This window comes from Humulus lupulus, chromosome 3 (genome assembly GCF_963169125.1).
Source record: "Humulus lupulus chromosome 3, drHumLupu1.1, whole genome shotgun sequence".
Classification (NCBI taxonomy): domain Eukaryota; kingdom Viridiplantae; phylum Streptophyta; class Magnoliopsida; order Rosales; family Cannabaceae; genus Humulus; species Humulus lupulus.
Genome location: NC_084795.1, coordinates 105,376,056 through 105,396,663, shown reverse-complemented (window position 1 = coordinate 105,396,663; position 20,608 = coordinate 105,376,056).

Genomic DNA, 20,608 nt, shown 5'->3' with positions numbered 1-20,608 from the left:
CGAGCTAAGGAGTTGAAGGTAACCCATTTGCATGTCTTTAGTGACTCACAGCTGGTAGTGTTTCAGGTGAAGGATGAATATCAAGCTAGAGGCCCAAAAATGGCTGCATTTCTCGCCAAAGTGAAGGGGTATTTGGATCAGTTCAAAAAATACACCATAGAACAGATCCCAAGGGAGCAAAACACAAACGCCGATGCTCTTGCAAAATTCGCCTCTACCCGAGACGAAGACACACTTGAGTTCACCCCTATCTAATACCTCTCCAGGAAAAGCATAGCAGAAGAGGAGATCCATATGGTCAATATCCCTGAGGAGTCATGGTTTGCACCCATCATGAGGTACTTAAGTGACGGGACCTTACCCTTGGAAAAAAGTTGTCTGTAAGCTGACATACAAAGATGCCCATTACACCCTAGTAGATGGAGTTTTATATAAGAGAGCCTTCTACACCCCGCTCCTACGTTGTATAGACAAGGGGGGGGGGGGGGGCTTTAAAAGTTCTGCAAGAGATACACAAAGGAGAATGTGGAAATCATGCTGGGGGGCAATCCACAGCAAAAAAGGTCGTACGCCGGGGGTATTATTGGCCTACAATGGAGAAGGATGCGAGCGATTTCGCGAAAAGGTGTGACAAGTGCTAAAGGCATGAAAATTACCCCAGACAGTCACCAAATGAGTTGGTGAGCATGACCAGCCCATGGCCCTTCGCTGTGTGGGGAATTGACTTGATTAGAGCGCTACCAGCAGGAAGAGGAGGAGCAAAATACATGGTTATAGCAGTCGATTACTTTACTAAATGGGTGGAAGCAGAGCCTCTAGTTAGCATAACGGCTAAGAAAATAACCACCTTCGTTAAAAAAATTATCGTCTGTAGGTTTGGAGTACCCTACAAGATAATCTCCGATAATGGGACACAATTTGAAGGAGGAGTATTCGAAGAATATTGCAAGGAAAAAGGAATCAAGAGGAGTTTCTTCGCTGTAGTACACCCACAAGCCAATGGTCAAGTGCAGGCCATTAACCAGATCCTAAAAAGGAACCTGAAAACAAAGTTGGAAAAGTTGAAAGGGGTCTGGGTCAAAGAACTGCCCAATGTGCTTTGGGCCTACAAGACCACACCTCGTTCCACCATTGGAGAGATGCCTTTTGCCTTAGCCTATGGCTGTGAGGCTGTCCTTCCAATAGAAATGGAGATCAACTCCATCTGCATACAAGTGTATGATGACCAGGCTAACCTTGCAGCATTGGCTAAAAATTTGGACCTGTTGGAAACAAGGAGAGACAGGGCACAACTGAAGTTGGAAACTTACCAGCGATGAGCTGCAAGATACTATAATTCAAGGGTGTAAGAGAGGGCATTCAGGGTCGGAGACCTCATGTTAAGGAAAGTCCTACCTAACACTCGAGACTCGAGCGCGGGCGTATTAGGAGCAAACTAGGAAGGGCCCTACCAAGTTGCCCAGGTGGTGCCCCCTAACACCTACAAGATAGCATGTTTGGATGATACCATGGTACCCAGAGCATGGAACGCAAAGCATCTAAGAAAATATTATCAGTAAGACCTCCATGTCTAAGGCAAGAATGTTATTGTCCTATTTAAAAGTGCAAGTCTAATGTAATAGCAATGAGGTAGAAGGCTCACTTGGACTCCTTGATATGTAGTAAGAATGAAGTCACCATAGGTTACCATGTACTTCACTCTTTTCTAATGAATATATTGTGGCATTAAATGAATATGTAGTAAGAACTCCTGTTTGAGCAAAATGATCGCACTATCTAAATCTCATTTACAATTATTATCAAAATGTGTGAAAAAAATTATCAAAGTGCCTGACGAGATAAATCTCGCTAACCACTTGGGGGGCAGAGTATATAGCGAAAAAGGGTCCTAAATGAGACCTTTATATATAAAAAAAAAAAACCCTTATAAATAAAGAAGAAGACCTTGCAAGTCATCACTTGAGTTCACGAGGATTAGCTACCCTTATGACCATCAAGGTGGTCAAAAGGTCCTACAAGAAAAGCCTCCTAATAAAGGTTGATACCTCCATGAGAGGGAAGACCTCAGGAAGAGCACCCACCAATAAGTCTAGAATGGCCACCAAGCCACCTGATAACTCTACAAAATAGAGTTATTTTACCACATTTTATAAGCCAATTGTTGCTTAGTTCTTGAGTTTTAAATTAATTTATCAATTTTTTAAGTAATTTTGAATTTATTAGTTTTATTTTGATTTTATGTATTTTTATTTATTTTTTGTATTTATTTTGTTTAATTATGTTGTTACTAATTTATGTGTGTTTAATTTCTTTATGTAGGTGTATTTGTTGGGGCAAATGAAATGTTGATAAAATGTTGGTATAAAGAAATGAAGAAAGCAAGCCCAAAATGAAAGGCCCAATCCAATTCTTGACAATGCCATGTCATCAATCCATGTGCTTCTTTCTCCACCATTGGATTTGTAACTATAGGAAAAGATGACAATTTTGAGCATGAATCCATGTGCTTTTTTTTTAGACCAATAGGAGTGTTATCCTTTACCAAAGAATTTATCTATAAATAGGAGTCTCATTTCACCATTTCAAACACACCTTCTCTTACACCACTTCTTCCATCTCTCTATTCTCCCCATCTTTTTCTTTTCTTAGATTAGTTTTTATGTATTTTTAGAGGAATAATTTGGAGGTTCATCCTCCAAATTTTCCTATTTATGTTGTAATTTTTATTTTGTTTTTTTTAGTTATGGGTTTCTAATCCACTTAAAATTATTAAGGTGGAGGATGAACTAAGATATAACTATATAGTGTTTATTTTATGTTGACCTCCCAAAATGAGCAATAAAGTTTATGATTTTTCTTCTTCTAAATGTTTCTTTCATCTATAATATCATGTATTTTAGATTTTTAGAACATATTTTACTTGGTTCTTAATTGTGCAAAAACATAGTATTCTTTGATTAAGATGTGTCATTAAATTGTTCACATCCAATGCTTAGAACAAAAATACTATATTTTGCTTTAGAAATAACATTATTTGATTTTTTTGTAGTTTCATTAAATTGATTCACAACTAATGCTTTGAAGTTATACTATTGAAGTGAAGGAAAATCTATATTTTTGAATTAAAGAGAGCTTAAAGGAAGTATTATGTTTTGGAAAAGGTAATTAGATTGATTTCAATTATCACTAAAAATTGGGAAGTCAACATATTAATAAATATTATTATTTATATTTTGTGGATTCTAAAATCTTAATAATTTTATAAATAACTATTAAAAACAAATCTTTTTAGTTTATTTATTTTAACTTTTTTTTTAGTATTTTCTTTCTTTATTTTAAAACAAAACACATCAATCTTTGGAACTAGGTTAGAAATTTATTTCACTTTGGTAAAAATAGTTTTCTCTTTTGATTTAAGTCAACTCCTTTGGGTTCGACCTCGTGCTTACACGAACACTATTCTATAAATATGATTCGTGCGCTTGCGAGTATAAATATTTAAAACATACCCGTTTTGGGTCCATCACCACCTAGCCAAAATGGGTCCCAAAAAAAACCCTTGTAAAAATAGTACTATGAATAACGATGAGAAGGACGCTTCTCGCAAGAAATAATAAGCGCGTGCAAAAGTATATAAAAGGATGACTAGAACCCAAAGGGTCAACATATCCTTATAGATACAATCAAGGTGCACCAAAGAGAGACTTATCGAACCCCTTCATATAGGTTCCAAAGGAGCTTAAGCATGATAAATAAAAAATATATATCTATATAAAAAAAAGACCTATCGGACCCCTTTTTGCGGGCTCAAAAGGACCTTAAACATAGAGAAACAAAAGAAAATAATCACATATATATAGAAAAAAGGAGTCGCGATAATGTAGCAGGACTTATAAAAGTTCCAACAAAATATAAAAAAAATGAATGATAGGCTCAAGTGAGCATATCGCCAAATCGAATTAAATGATAATATCGTAGAAGCAGAATCTCAGGGCTTCTCGCTGCGAGCATTCCAGTTAGCCAACCTAGCGATGACGTGCTCACCAAAGGAGGAGAAATCAAAGTTAGGATTTTGCCTCCACATTCCATAGAGGGCGCGCTCTATGTATTTGTACTCGATTTCAACCAACTTTGCCTCTAGGAGAGTAACCCTCTCTTGCAACATTGCGACCTTAGCTTCTGCTCCCCCAAGATCGGCCTCTAGGCGAGCAACCTTCTTATGCAGCATCAAGGCCTTGGCATTCGCCCTCTTCTTCTTTTTCAACGATGAAGAGGCCTTTGCCAGGGCCCTCTCAAGCTTAAGCTTGGTATCAATAAGTTCCCTCTCGAGCCCTTAAACCTTGACCAATAGGAGGAAAAGGGTCCAAAGCACCACCGTGATCGAACAAATACGAAGGGTCGAAGATTTGCACCCGTAAAAATGGAGGAGAGAAGAGTTTTAGTCCCCAAGGACCTATGTGGGTATTGACACAAAATAAATAAACTCAAATAATAAAAAGAAAGGACAACCAAAGTGAGGTTGTGAGGAATTGAACCCCTTACCTCTTGAAAGGAGTAAGGATTCCAAAACCACTAAGTTAAATAGATAAAGTGTAAATAATAGGCTAGATATGAAGGAATATTTATAGGAACCATAGGCTCATCTTAGCCATCAAACCCAAGGCCTGATCAATTGTCAAGGAGGGGCTTTGGCACTTGCCTTAGGATCTGCGAAGCACAATGATAGGCTCACATACACCCTCAAAATCTCACGGACATCCCGAATGCATCGCATCTTGAAGTCTACAAGACAGCCTGAAGATTCTCTCGTAGACTGGGGGGCAAGTGTGAACACCACAAATTGGACATGATCCTGAAAGACCTAGGCCTCATGTAAGGACTTCGCGAGATTGACCTGTCTCACCCCTTGCGAGGCCCAAGCTGACTTCATCTTGCCTACCTCGCTGAAGGACCTATGGACCCGTGCCTAGGTGCCGCACACCCAAGTGCCTCGCCCCATCAGCCATGCACCATCTCGTGAGACCGCGCCTTGCAAGCCACACCTCGGCCGCGCCTAGGTGCCCAGGCCCGTATACCATCTCGCGAGGCCATGCCTCGGCCATGCCTAGGTGCCCAGGATAGCACACCATCTCACGAGCCATGCCTCACAGGCGGCGCCTAGGTCCCAGACCCGCGCACCATCTCGCGAGGCCAAGCCTCTACTGTGCCTAGGTGCCTAGGACAACGCATCGTCTTACGAGCCACGCCTCGGCCACACCTAGGTCCCAGGCCCGCACACCATCTCGCGAGGCCACGCCTCACAGACCAAGCCTCGGTCACGCCTAGGTGCCCAGGACAGTGCACCGTCTCACGAGCCACGCCTCGGCCGTGCGTAAGTGCCTAGGCTCGCGCACCATCTCATGAACCATGCCTCGCAGGCCATGCCTCGGCCGCGCCTGGGTGCCCAGGACCGCGCACCATCTCGCAAGCCACGCCTCGCAGGCTACGCCTAGGTGCCCAGGCCTGCGTACCATCACGCGAGGCCACGCCTCGCAGACCAAACCTCAGCCGGGCTTAGGTACCCAGGATAGTGTACTGTTTCGCGAGCCACGCCTCAGTTGCTCCTAGGTGCCCAGGCCCACACACCATCTTGCAAGGCCACGCCTCGCAGACCAAGCCTCGGTTGCGCCTAGGTGCCCAGAACAGCGCACTGTCTCGCGAGCCATGCCTCGCAAGCCATGCCTTGGACACGCCTAGGTGCCCAGGCTCGTGCACCATCTCGCGTGGCCACGCCTCATAGACCAAGCCTCAGCTGCACCTATGTGCCCAAGACAGCACACCATCCCACGAGCCACGCCTCGCAGGCCACGCCTTGGCTGCGCCTAGGTGCCCAGGCCCGCACACCATCTCGTGAGGCCACGCCTCTATGATATAAGCATATGCCCTGCTGATGAGGCCCTTCTCTATTTTCTAAGGAAGGTGTCACTAGCAGGGCGCGACTCCCGCATGCTTATCTCACTCAAGGCTACAAGTCCTCTTATACTTAGAAAAATAAAAAGGGGCTTGGAGCAAGGGTGTATCTTGGATATATGAGAGCAACCTTCAGTTACAAAGCACGTAAGGGTACGGAACATACGTATCAACCAAAAAAATACAAAGCACGGATATGGTGTCCATGCCAGACAAGTAGTGGTTGTCCGAGTGAGGTACTTGGTGTGGTCCTTACCAGCCAATCTCCGACACTCGTACTAAGCAAGTAGTGGAGAAACACTCAGGTACTAAAGTTGAGGCACTCCCACATATTCTGACCATGTACAGAAGCCGACACCACAACCTTCTGCTCCACAACAACCTGTGCCACTACGTCTGATACCACTACCCTGACAATGTACTTGTGAACAATCTGGTCCCCCGGGACCACAATGTATTAGGGGCCATTAGAGCCCACTATAAAGGGAACCTCACTTCATCATTGAAGGGGGTTGGAAAATTCTTGTAAGATCAGATTAATCTAAGAGCAAAATACGAGTTTTCTTTCCATTGTCTACTTGCAATTTTCCTTCAAGTTTCTATAAGTTCATTTGTATTCATTAGATATTCATTTAAGTTTTTGAGTTTTCCATCCATATTTCGTTGACGAGTTCTTACCAACAACAATGGTTATGTGTCTAACTCCTTAAATAAGATATAAATGCCTTATCTTTCTGTTTAATAAGAAGCATGAGATATACTGATAGGGCATGACCCTTCACTGCTATGTGTGCATAAGAGGCAAGTTTAGTTGCCCCAATATTGTATGATACTACTATTGGAATGCCTGTTAGCATTATGATTGTATAATGTTGCTTGATTTTTGGCATTAGACTGTGGGGTGAATTTTAAAATCCTGTCACGATTGCCTGATCATCTGAGTCATTCATTACAGATATACTTGGAGAGTTATCCCTCCAAGGCAATTAGTTCGACTAGCCGGCGATCAGTTCGGGCTTGGGATGATAAATAGGGTCAAAACCCTTTGCCAGTCCTTCAGAATTTTCAGCATATGCTTTCTGACATGAAAGCTAGTCTTTAGAGTCAAGAGAAAGAAATTCGCCTTTTAAGACAGCAGGTTATGCCAGGGAACGCTGCACCAGACTTGCCACCTATTGTGGCACCAGCCATACAACAGCCTGAGATTGAGAACATGTGGGGGCAATTGTAGGAGAGATTCAGGAAACAACATCCTCCAGTCTATGTGGGAGGGCTAGACCCACTTAAGGCTGAATAGTGGATGAGCCTGACTACCTCCATCTTGGATTTTATGAGGGTGGTAGGTAATGATAGAGTGGCTTGTGCCACCTTTATGTTCCGAGATGATGGTCGTATTTGGTGGGAGGTAGCATCCCAAACTCGTGATGTTTCTACCATGAGTTGGGATGAGTTCAGAGACCTGTTCCACCAAAAGTACTATAGTAGTGTCATTAGGGCGGTGAAGGTGATCGAGTTCACTGGTTTGGTATAGGACAACATGGCAGTTACTGAGTATGCCCTGAAATTTGATAAGCTGGCAAAGTTTGCACGTGATCTAGTGCCTACAGATGTAGCCGAGCAAGACAGGTTTGTTCGCGGGCTGAATGCTATGATTTTCCAGGATGTGCGGATTACATTAGTACCTGGGGAGACTGCTTATGCCCAGGTGGTTAAGAAGGCCCTTACAACTGAGGAAGCAGAGAAAAAGATATGGAGGGAGAGCAATGCATGAAGAGTGGTTAGAAGGGCAGTGCCTCCATTTGTAGGATTCAGTAGGGACGGAGGCTCTAATGATCAAAAGAGGAAGACCCCTGACACCTCGGCCATATCTGGTCATAATAGGATGGGCCGAGGTGTCTAGGATGGCCGACAGGGAGGCATTGAGACATGGATGAGTTACCCAGAGTGTGCTAGCTGCAGGAAGCGCCATCTGGGCGAATGTTGGGCGAAAGCATGTTACTTGTGCGGGGTTGTTGGAAATCTCAAGAAAGACTGCCCCACTTTGAAGAAAGAGGAACCAAGGAAGGCGAACAACTTGACTCCTGCTCGAGTGTTCGCCTTGACTCTAGCTCGAGTGTTCGCCTTGACTCAGGAAGAGGCTGAGGCTAGTCCCTTGGTGGTGACAAGTCAAATTTCTAGTGCTCGCACTCCATATACTGTATTGATTGATTTTGGTGCTACACATTTATTTGTTTCTAGCAGAGTGATTAATAGATTGTGTAGGCCCTGTGATTATTATACTGCGGACATTATTGCCTACACGGGTTCTGGTAGTTTCTAGGAGATGGGTTTGGTCATTTCCAGGAATGGTGGACAATAGGGAACTATCAATGGATTTAATTGAGTTGGGTATGGAGGACTTTGTCATGATTCTGGGGATGGAGTGGTTAGTTACGTATGGGGTTACTATACACTTCAAGAAGAAGATGGTGACTTTTGAGCCTGAGGGTGAGGACCCCTTCATTTTTGTTGGCACTATGCATGGACCCCGCATTCCCATGATAACAATAATGAGGGCTAGAGACCTATTAAAAAGAGGTTGTATAGGATTCCTAGAAAGTGTGGTGGACACCACTAGAATCATGCCAATGGGACCAAAGGAGACCAGATTGGTATGTGAGTTGTTAGATGTGTTCCCTGAGGACTTACTGGAATTTTCACCTCATTGAGTTAGCACCAGGTACATAACCAGTGTCGAGGGCACCATACAGAATGGCTCTAACAGAGCTGAAGGAGTTTAAGGTACAATTACAGGAGTTGTTAGATCTGGGATTTATCAGACATAGCCTCTCACCATGGGGTACTCCGATTTTGTTTGTGAAGAAGAAGGATGGGACCCTGAGGTTGTGTATAGATTATAGGGAGTTGAATAAGCTGACTATCAAGAACAAGTACCCACCATTGAAGATAGACGACCTGTTTGATCAATTGGACGGCAAGACAATATTCTCAAAGATTGATCTTCGATGTGGTTATGACCAGCTGAGGAATAAGGATTAGGATATTTTGAAGATGGCCTTTCGTACGAGGTACGAGCATTACGAGTTTCTGGTCATGTCATTTGGGCTGACCAAGGCCCCAACAACATTCATGGATCAATGAATAGGGTGGTCAAGGATTAATAGGATCAGTTTGTGATTGTCTTCATGGACGACGTCCTAGTTTACTCTCATTCAGAGGCAGAGCATGAACAACATCTCTAATTGGTATTGCAAAGATTGATGGGGCATCGGCTGTATGCTAAGTTTAAGAAGTGTGAGCTTTGGTTACCGCAGGTTGCATTTCTAGGTCACATTGTTAGTGAAGACGGGATTAAGATAGATCCAGCCAAGGTGGATGTAGTTAGCGATTGGCCGAGGCCAAGGAACGCCTCAGAGGTTAGGAGTTTCCTTGGGTTCGCGGGATATTATCAATGATTCGTGGAAGGAATCTCAAAGATCGCTACACCATTGACATAATTGACAAGAAAGAACCTAAAGTTTGTGTGGTTAGAAAGATGAGAGAATAACTTCTAGGAATTGAAGCGACAGTTGATTACTGATTCGATTCTCATTTTCCCTTTAGATGGGGATAAGTTTATGGTATTTTGCGACGCAGCTAGACTGGGGTTAGGATGTGTGTTGATGCTGAGTGGGAAGGTCATTTCCTATGCATCACGACAACTGAAGGAATATGAGCAGTGGTACCATACTCATGATTTGGAATTAGCAGCGGTGGTATTTGAACTAAAAGCGTGGCGACACTATCTGTATGGAGAGAAGTGCGAGATATACACCGATCATAAGAGCTTGAACTATTTCTTCACCCAGAAGGACCTAAACATGAGACAAAGGTGTTGGCTAGATTTGGTAAATGATTATGAGTGTGAGATCCTTTATCATCCAGAGAAAGTCAATGTAGTTGCAGACGCTCAAAGTCGGAGGGGCCCAGGACAGTTGTTTTGTTCGAAGCAGATATCACATATATGGGCATAAGACATGACCAGAGCAAAGATAGAGTTGGTAGTAGGCCGGTTGGCCAATATTACTTTGTAGTCCACTCTGTCGGAGAGAATAGAGGAGGGCCAGATGGGTGATTCACGATTGATGAAGCTTAGAGAGGATGTCCTAGCTGGAGTAGCTAAGGACTATTCATTACAGAGACAGGTTTGCTAAGATACAAGGATTGAATTTGTCTTTTGATGGACATGGGTATTAGACGAGAGATCCTTGATGAATCTCATACCACACCATATTCATTACATCTAGGCACCACAAAGATGTATCAGGATCTAAGGCCATGGTATTGGTGGTCTGGGATGAAGAAGGACGTGGTGGACTATGTGGCAAAGTATCTAACTTATCAGCAGGTGAAGGCTGAACACTAGTGGCCAGTGGGGTTGTTACAGCCTATAGGTATCCCCGAGTGGAAATGGGAAGATATTACTATGGACTTTGTGGGAGGCTTGCCCAGGACAGTGGGACAACATGACTCGGTATAGGTGTTAGTGGACAGATATACCAAGTCAGCTCATTTTCTGCCGGCGAGGACAAACTATATTGTGGACCAGTATGCATAAATGTATGTGAGAGAGATTGTACGTATCCACGGGGTTCTAAAATCTATAACGTTGGATCGAGATCCTATTTTCACCTCTAAGTTTTGGGGTGGCTTACAGAAGGCTATGGGGACTCAGTTGAAGTTTAGTACAACCTATCATCCTCAAACAGACAGGCAGTTTGAGGGGATGATTTAGATATTGGAGGACGTGCTTAGAGCATGCATGCTAGATTTTGAGGGGTCTTGGAGTAAGTATCTTCCGTTGATTGAGTTTTCATACAAAAATAGTTATCAATCGACGATTAGAGTATCTCTAATTGAGAAGTTGTATGAAAGGAAGTGTAGGTCACCCATTCATTGGGATAAGATGGGAGAAAGGAAGTATTTTGATCCAGAGATGGTTTGAAGGACTAATGAGGCTATTGAGAAGATCCGAGCTCGAATGCTTGCCTCACAGAGTAGACAGAAAAGCTACGCGGACCCTAAGTGTAGGGTCATGGAGTTCCAGGTAGGGGACCCTGTATTTCTGTGAGTTTCTCCACTACGGGGAGTAAAGGGGTTTGGAAGGAAGGGCAAGCTGAGCCCTAGGTTCGTAGGTCCTTTCGAGATCTTGGAGAGGATCGGGCAGGTAGCCTATAGATTGGCTCTGCCCCCGTCATTATTGGGAGTTCATGACGTGTTTAACATCACAATTCTTTGGAAGTATATGTTAGATACGACCCATGTATTGGGATATGGGATTTTGGAGCTACAGACAGACTTGTCTTATAAAAAGTGACCAGTTCAGATCCTGGACAGAAAGGACAAGGTTCTGAGGAACAAGACGATCCCTCTACTTAAGGTTTTATGGAGGAATAGCAAGGTCGAGGAAGTGACCTGGGAGCTAGAGTCGATTATGCGAGATCATCATCCCGAGTTATTCAGGTAAATTTCAAGGACAAAATTTTCAGTAGGAGGTGATAGTTATAACGTCCCAAATTTGCTAATAAAGTTTAATGTCTCGATTAGCGTGCTAGGAGGGCATAAATGGATTTATATATTGATGTAATTGAATATATGTGTGATTATGTAAAATATATGAGTTGTATTAAGATATAACTATTTAGGCATGCTTATGTTTATTAAATGTGATCGTGTGCCCGTTTTTGTGAAAATGGCATTTTTGTCATTTTCACCCGTTAAAAATATAATTGCAATTATATGTGTTATGTGATTGGAACCATATTATTATGTAGATATATTTGCGGTTTGGCAAAAAAGTCACAACGTGGACTTATACCCGACTCGAGGTGAGCTAAGGGGTATTTTGGTAATTTTGTGTAGGTTGGGAATTAGTGGATCATTATTGGAGGAAATATTTATATTTGGAGTGTTAGTAACCTAATAGGGAATTGAGGGTGTTAATTGAGGTTTAGTGGGATTAGTGAATGACTGATTTGACCTTAGGGGATGCCTTGAATGGGATTTTAGAGTGAGGGTATAATGGTCATTTGACCAAGGTCGTAAACCAAGGCAGCAACAGCCTAGCACACCACGCTGGGCAACCTTCACTTCTTTTAGCTTCTTTCAAAAACTTGTGTTAGGGTCTCAAGCACAAGATAGGAAAATTGAAGGATTTTGGTGAAAATTAAGGACATTCAAGGTCATAAGGAAGGGATTGAGCTGCCAGGAACATCATTTAACTTCTAGGAATTTAGAATCAAGGAGGTAAGAACTTAAGCTCTGTTTTTCAGCTTATAGTTTGGTGTTCTTGGTTGAACTGATGTTAAGGTAAGTTCTAATGATTTGAGGTTTCTAAGAGATCTTAGTATAGATGTTGCTGGGAGGAATGTGTTGGGAGGCTCTAGCATGTTTGGAATTCAGTTTCAATTCGCACTTCAGACCTGAAATTCTCAGATTTGAGGTAAGCTCCAAAACTCAAACTCTCACAATGTAGAATCTTTGAATTTTTGGGTGTTTAAGTGTGTACAAGACTTGTTAGACTTGGGTTTTGTTAGACCTAGTTTCTCTCCATGGGGTGTGCCTGTCTTATTTGTGAAGAAGAAGGATGGTTGTCTGAGGATGTGTATCGATTATGTAGAGCTGAATAAATTGACTATCAAGAACAAGTATCCACTGCCAAAGATAGATGAGTTAAATGACCAATTACAGGGTAAGACAGTGTTTTCTTGGTTTGATCTTCGATCTGGTTAGCACTAGCTGAGGATCAAGGAGGAAGATATACCGAAGAAATTTTTTTGCACCAGATATGGGTATTATGAGTTCCTGGTCATGTCATTTGGTATGAATAATGCCCTAGCAGCGTTTATGGATATGATGAGCATGGTGTTCAAGGATTACTTGGATCAGTTTGTGATCGTCTTCATTGATGATACACTGGTTTATTCTTAGTCAGAGGCAACACATGAGCAAGGATAGAGTTGGTGGTGGGCTAGTTAGCCAATATCACCTTACAATCTACTCTTCTGGAGACGTCTTAGCTGGATTGGCTAAAGACTATACATCTTCAGAGAGGGGTTTAGTGAGATGTAAGGGTCGGATCTGTGTTCTGATGGATGCTATAATTAGACGTGAGATTCTGGATGAACCTCATAATACACCATGTTCTTTGCATCTAGGCACCATGAAGATGTATCAGGATCTAATGACTTTATTTTGGTGGCCCAGAATTAAGAAAGATGTGATTGAATATGTAGCTAAGTGTCTGACGTATCATCAGGTCAAGGCTGAATATCAAAGACCAGCATGGCTATTACAACCTTTGGATATCCCAGAGTGGAAATGGGAGGACATCAACATGAATGTTGTTGTTGGTTGCCCAAAATAGTGGGTCAGCATGATTCAGTATGTGTTATTATGGATTGATTTACCAAATTAGCTCACTTTCTATCAGTGAGGATGACTTATACATTTGACCGGTATGCAGATCTCTATGTGAGAGACATATTACGTCTTCATGGTGCTCTGAAGTTGATTGTGTCAAATCGGGATCCTACATTTACCTCCAATTTTCGCTAAAGTTTGTAGAAAGCTATGGGTACACAGTTGAAATTTAGTACAACTTACCATCCTCAAATAGATGGTCAGTATGAGAGCATGATTTAGATACTGGAAGACATGCTTCGGGCATGCATTTTGGACTTTGAAGGGTCATGGAGTAAGTATTTTCCTTTTATAGAATTTTCCTACATTAACAACTATCAGTCGACAATTGGAGTGGCTCCTTATGAGATGTTGTATGGTAGGAAGTGTAGATCACCCATTCACTGGGATGAGATGGGTGAAAGGAAATACTTGGGTTCTGAAGCAGTTCAGAGGACCAATGAGGCTATAGAAAAGATCAAAGCTCGGATGCTCGCATTAGAAAGTAGGCAAAAATGTTATTCAGAACTGAAGTGCAGGAACATGGAGTTCAGTGGGAGACTATGTCCTCCTTTGGGTTTCACCATTGAAAGGGGTGAAGAGGTTTTGGAAGAAGTGCAAGTTGAGCCCTAGATTTGTAGGACCTTTAGATATCATGGAAAGGATTAGTCAGGTGGCCTATAGGTTGGCCTTATCTCTGACATTGTGAGGAGTGCATAATGTATTCCATATTTCGATGCTTCAAAAGTATGTATCAGATGAGATTCATGTATTGAGTTATACTAATTTGAAGCTACACACAAATTTATCCTATGAGAAACAACTGGTCTAGCTATTAGACAAGAAGGACAAGGTCCAGTGGAATAAAACTATACCTTTTTTTAAGGTATTATGGAGGAACAGTAAGGTCGAGGAAGCGACCTGAAAATGCGAGATCAGTATCATGAGCTGTTCAGGTAAAATTTTGAGGAAGAAATTCCTGTAAAGAGGGGATAATTTTAACATCCCAAATTCGCTAATTAGGCTTAGTGCCTTGATTAGTGTCCTAGGAGGGCATAAATGTATATTATGTGAATTTTTATGGTTATATGCATGATTATATGAATTGCATGAGTTATATTATAAAGTGATTATTGTAGCATGTTTAGGTGAATTAAGTATGTATGGGGGTCCATTTTTTATTAGAAGGGCATTTTAGTAATTTTGACCCATTAAGGGTATATTTGTAAATATGTGTGTTTTATGATTGAGACTACATTATTATGTGGATATGTTTGAGTTATTCGGCAGGAAATGACCCTTTTTGAGTAATTTAGCGATTTAGTCACAACGAGGTTAAATACTAGGCTCGGGGTGAGCCCAAGGGTATTTTGGTAATTTAGTACATTTCCACAATTTATCGTGTAATTGGAATTATTTGATTATCATTTGAGGATATTGGAATTAATTGGGAAATATTGTGTTATTTGTGGATTAGTGGGAAATGGTGGCAAAAGAACATCTTACCGTTGAGGGCATTAAATAGCTAAGATTTGACCAAATGTTAGTTTGGTCTTTTCCAAGCTAAAGGGTGAGTTAAGCTTACTAGAAGCTCTCAGAAGTAACCAAAAACAAAAGAAAACACTTAGCGGCTCATACTTCCTCTCTTTCTCTCTCTCCCATTTTTTTTCTTTTTCTCTTGGGCACTTGTGGAATTCTTGAAAGTTTTAGAGGAAAGGAATTGGGGAAAGCTTGGAGGATTTTAGAGGTGGGGATTTTTTTAGATTCATCCTAGTGTCGGAATCATGCAGTTGAGGTAAGAGTTCTCCCCTATCTTGGTGAATTTTCGATTTGAGTTCTTAGTGTTTTTGAGCTTACAAGCTCAAGATGGAATTTTTGGTGTTAATGGAATTTTGATGAAGTTTATGGGGTTTATATGTTGTTTAAGATGTTCGGGAATGTTTTGGGACTTAGTTTCATTGTGGTTTTGTTTTGGGAGGACAATTTGGGATTTTTTTCAGAAAAAACGCAGGATTTTGGGTACGCGAGTTCGCGCCGCGGCTCTATTCTTGAAGCGTCGCAGCTTGGATGAACTCAGAGGGACTAGGAGGTCCCTGGAAGCACTTAAACGCCACGACAGTGGGTAGGTTGCGTCGCGGTCCGTGTCTAATTAGGAGAGTTTCATAGCTCTTTGACTTATGGCGCATCGCGACCTTATGGGGCTTGAGCCGCAGCTCTAATTGGGGAAAATGGCCAGTTTATGTTTTTAGTTGCGGGGACTCAAACTTAAGGGCTTGGGAAGGATTCTATTACCCAATTTAGTAGAATTCGAGGTCTCGAAGGCTAAGATTCAGTCTGGAAGCCTTTATTTCGCTCATTATTGATTGTTATTCAATATTATGGTTGTGACTAGGTTACCGATTGGTTTAGGAAGAAAGGGGTCATGCCCATGGTCGTGATACGTGTCTTGTTAAGGACCTAAGGTAAGAACACTGCACCTAGTACGTTATACGGGCTTGGCCCGGTTATTGAACTTGGTTATGACCATGCTTGGACTATTTTATTAGACATGTTAACTATGTTGTGTATACTTGTGATATATAATGTATGCTTATTTATTTTATCTAATTGAAAGGCTTGACTTATGAGTCAAGGGCAAATTGGTTAGGCCTATCTAGGAGTGTGATATATGCTTGAACAACCCTATGGTCGCTTGGAAAATAAAACACCAGGTATGCTTGGCCAGCCCTAAGGCTGGTTATATAGAGAATAGGGGAACGAGCCCTGGTGTGACTCTACGTTCAGTTATCTAGGGCAATGAGCCCCTTTGTTATTCTATAGCCACTTATCTAAATTAATTACATGCATGAGTAGTGTTATTACTATTGGGCATGCTAGATATGATTCTATAATATGTTACTAACTGCTTATGAACATGTATATGTTTTCTTGTTGAGCCTTGGCTCACAAATGCTAGGTGGTGCAGGTAAGGGAAAGGGGAAGTTGGACCAGCCGTGAGTTGGAGAGATTTTGTGGTGGCATGTACATATGCGGCCTGCTCGGCCACCATGACTGAGGATTCTCATAGGAAGTAGATTCGAACCCTAATTTTACTGCTTAGGCCAGCCTGTTTGTATTTCTTTGAGTTGTAATTAACTTTTAAACACTTATTTTGGGATCCTGAGTACGAACTCAAAAGTTTTAATGAAAGTGAATACTCTTTTGACAAAAATATTTAACCCTAACCCGTGAATTACACTTAGTTACACATTTATGTCCAAATGACTTTGTTAATGAGTCCAACACTATTCGAAATACATAGTGTAACTGTCTTGGCTCTCCAAAGCGTTACACTAATGAATTTGTTTTCCTTAAGCTTCTTGACTTCTACTTTTAGTGCTTTGGACCTGTCTTTGTTGAGCATCCTTCTTTTATGCTGGAATGGTGGGTGATTTTTTTTTATGTTTAGGACGTGACTAATAACTGTCGCGTCGATTCCCATCATGTCTTTATGCGACCAGGTAAATACTTCTTGACTCTCTCTAAAAACCACCACCAATTCTTTTTTTATCATTGTTTCTACGTTTTTACCAACATTCACAACTTTGGTCGATTGTTCCTATTATAAGTGGGTTTCCTCGAGATCCTACACAGGTCCAACTTCCTCCTCAAAATCCCCAAAGCGAGGATCTATGTGTCCGTCCTCACTTTGGGCAACACTCTATTTGGTGACTTGTTCACCGAATTAGGCATTTGGCTTGTTGACTTCTTGCAACCCTTACTTTGGTCCACTAGAGCTGCTTAAGGCAATGAGCCCACTCCCCTCTATGTACATCCTTGCCTTTGTAATAGAGGAGTAATAACATTCCCCTGCGTCCCTTTTATTTCCAAACACACACCCAATTCCTGCATTTGTTGGGAATTTCATGGCTAGATGCCACATCGAAGTCACTGCTCATAGTTCTACCAGGATGGGTCCTCCGATCACAGCTTTATATGAAAAAGGGCAATCAACTACTATACAAGTAGTGAGTAATGTCCTGCTCGCAAATGCAGTTCCTGCTGTGACCGAAAGTCTGATCGACCCTGTTAATGCGATTCCTTCACCAGAGAAACCATAGATGGTTTGGTTGCATGGTTCTAGATCTTGGACTGATAACTTCATTCTTTCCAGTGATGATTTTGTAAAGTATATTTACCAAGCTTCCTGTATCCACCAACACTCTCTTCACCATCATGTTGGTGATTTGGACATCCACGACCAGGGGATCTGTGTAGGGGAACCAAACATGTTGTGCGTCAAGGTCAGAGAAGGTTATACAATCCTCCCCTACTTGAGATTTTTCAGGAGTTCACTCCTCGAAGGTAAGCATTTCAATTTCTTGCTCGTGACTTAGGGTCCTAGCATACCCCTCTCTTGCCTTACCACTGTCACCAGCTAAGTGTGGCCTACCACAAATAGTGAGCAAAGTGCTCGCGACCGTGGCTGGTTATAGAGGAGGTGAGCGTTGGCGTACACGTGCCTGCTTGTTGCCTCTGCTAGCTCCATATTAGGGATTATCCCCTGCTCGTATATATCTCCATAGATGTCCTTGTCGTATTGAAAACTCAATCTCATCTTTCAGTCGAATGCATCATGGCCATAGTCATTATGACTGCAAAATGTTGTAGTGTCTTTTTTCACAATGTCATTCCTTATGGGGGCAAGTCGCCTAAAAGGTACGGTGGTGTGGTTGGCCCGGTACACCTCTGCTCAGTTGTCGACCAGAACCGTAAAATTAGTGAATCTTGGTTCATACTTGTTTTGTTTAGGGTGTTTATTATCAGACGTGGATGACTCAATGCTTGCCCGTTTTCCACCATTTTTGTTATTGCTCTTACCACCGTTGTTGGGCTTGCTAGAGCCACTAACAGCTTTAGCTGGCTTTTCTTTTTTGTTCTGATCGGAATTTGGAGATTTTCCTTCTTTGGCGATAGCCTCCTCCAACTTAATATATTTGTCTTCTTGGTCCAAAAACTCTTGGGTTGTTTTGACTCCATTTTTTCGTAAACTACTCCATAGTGAAGATTGGTGTTGTACCCCAGCTGTGATGCCCATCATTTTTCCTACATCTCCAACCTTTTTGGCACGAACAACTGCTCTCATGAACCTCTGAATATACTCTTTGAGAGGTTCTCCTTCCTTTTGTCTTATATGAACCAACTAATTTGCTTTGTTGGATGTATGCGAGAAGCATAAAATTGACTGTAAATCTCCTTAACGAACATTTCCCATGAAGTTATTCTGGCTAGTGGAAATTTAAAATACCATTCCTAAGCCGCATCAGATAAAGTGGCAAGGAAAATTCTGCACCGAGCATCTTCGAATACCTTCTAATATCCATCTGTATCTCAAATTTTTTTACATAAGATACAAGGTCTTCTCTTCCAGAATAGCTGGGCAGCATAGGCATTTTAAACTTACTAGTTATTTCATCCAAGGGAATTATGTTAATCAAAGTAATGCCTTTCCTTTGATCATAGTCTATGTGAGAATTTTTGTTGCTGATTAGTTGTTACACTGCCTGGTTCAACGCATCTATTTGGGCCTGGATAACAATTGATATTACAGGGGCAAGAGCATCTACAACAGGGATATGCTCATCGTACCTTTCCCTTTGGTTGTTCAGCATATCCTTTATGTCTTGATCTCTTCGTCTTTGCTCTGATGCTCCTAGTCGATCGAAGACATTAGGCTGCCTTGGCTGCCCCCTTGCGTTCTGACTTGCTGGTCAATTATTCATTGGTGGAGGGTCTTGCTACCCTAACCATTGCTCATCAGTATGACCAACGTTTCTTCTTTGATTTTTGTTGTATCAAGATTCCCCTTTGTTTTAATCATGCCCTTATTTTAACTACGACCTGTGAGTGCACGACTTGTTGTATGCACTATCACCTTCTCTTCATCCAAAACTACCTTGATAAAATGGAGGAGGTCGCTAGGTCCGAGAAATTATTATGTCATAGGGGATCAATGACTGCAAAACCTAAGTTTGGTCGCCTCATATTTCCTAAGGGATCATTTCCTGGTCCTCTCCTAGGTAGGACCTGTTCATCTGTTACAAGACACCTTGGACATTGGGGACATTTTTCGTCCCTATTCTGTCGAGGTGGTTGTTCGCTAACTCGACCAGACCGAGGAGGCTGACGCTGCTCCTTACGTCTACCAAAATTTTGGGACTGACTTTCAGGTTGGGCAGCTCGGTGTTGTTATGGTTGTTGAGGATTTTGTGGTTGCTCAGGTCGTGGGTTTGAAGGAGATTGTAGATTTTGAGGTGGTTCCGGTTGATTGTTTTGTACAGGTCGAATTCCTTGTGCTAACTGTATAGCCACCTCCAAGGCCACAGTTGCATCTCTTTGATGACGATCCATTTCAGCTTGACTATCATTGAGCTCTCACATTTTTCTGCCAATTTCATTTTGTTGTATGGCCATAGTCTCAGAAACATTATCTTGGTTAGTGATTAGTGTGGCTAACTCATCCTGCAACACCCTCATGGCTGCTTGTAGGATTTCAACATCCAATTCTTTTTTTTCTTCCTCCAATTATATTTGAGGCTCATCCGTAGTCACTCCTAGTGAAGGAGATGGGATATGTGGGTTCTTAGACGTCTGCCTAGCCTGCTGACCCTGTGTTCTCCTAGTAGACTTAGCCATCTTTTCTAAACTTTGATCTTCTTCAGTTCAACTCTCAATGAAAGCACTAAAATGTTGACCCACGAATTTCCCAACGACACTTAGTCAAATAAACGATATGAAATAAATATTAAACTTAAGAATAATCCTCAAAAAATAAATGACACACATATTTATAGTGGTTTGGCCCCGATTGTCAGTAACGAACTACGTCCACTTAGTACTCTTATTAATGTAAATCCTTCAAAACCTGCTATCAGCAAACTAGATTCGAACGAGTTACAAGAATGTGTATAACAACACTCTAATCTTATGAACTCTCTCAAAATAAGGAACTACTATGTAAGGAATAATGAATCATTGGGTCTCTATTTATAGACTCAAGGACGTACAAAGATGGATAATGGGTCTTGCGTAATTAATAATAATAAAATAATATTTAAATAATACACTTTACATTTGAAATAAAAAATATCCTACAAATATCTATACATTTAACTAACTTTAAGTCTAACTGCGTTTCATCGAGCAGCTTTGGTTGCATGTCTTTTGACCAACACCTTTC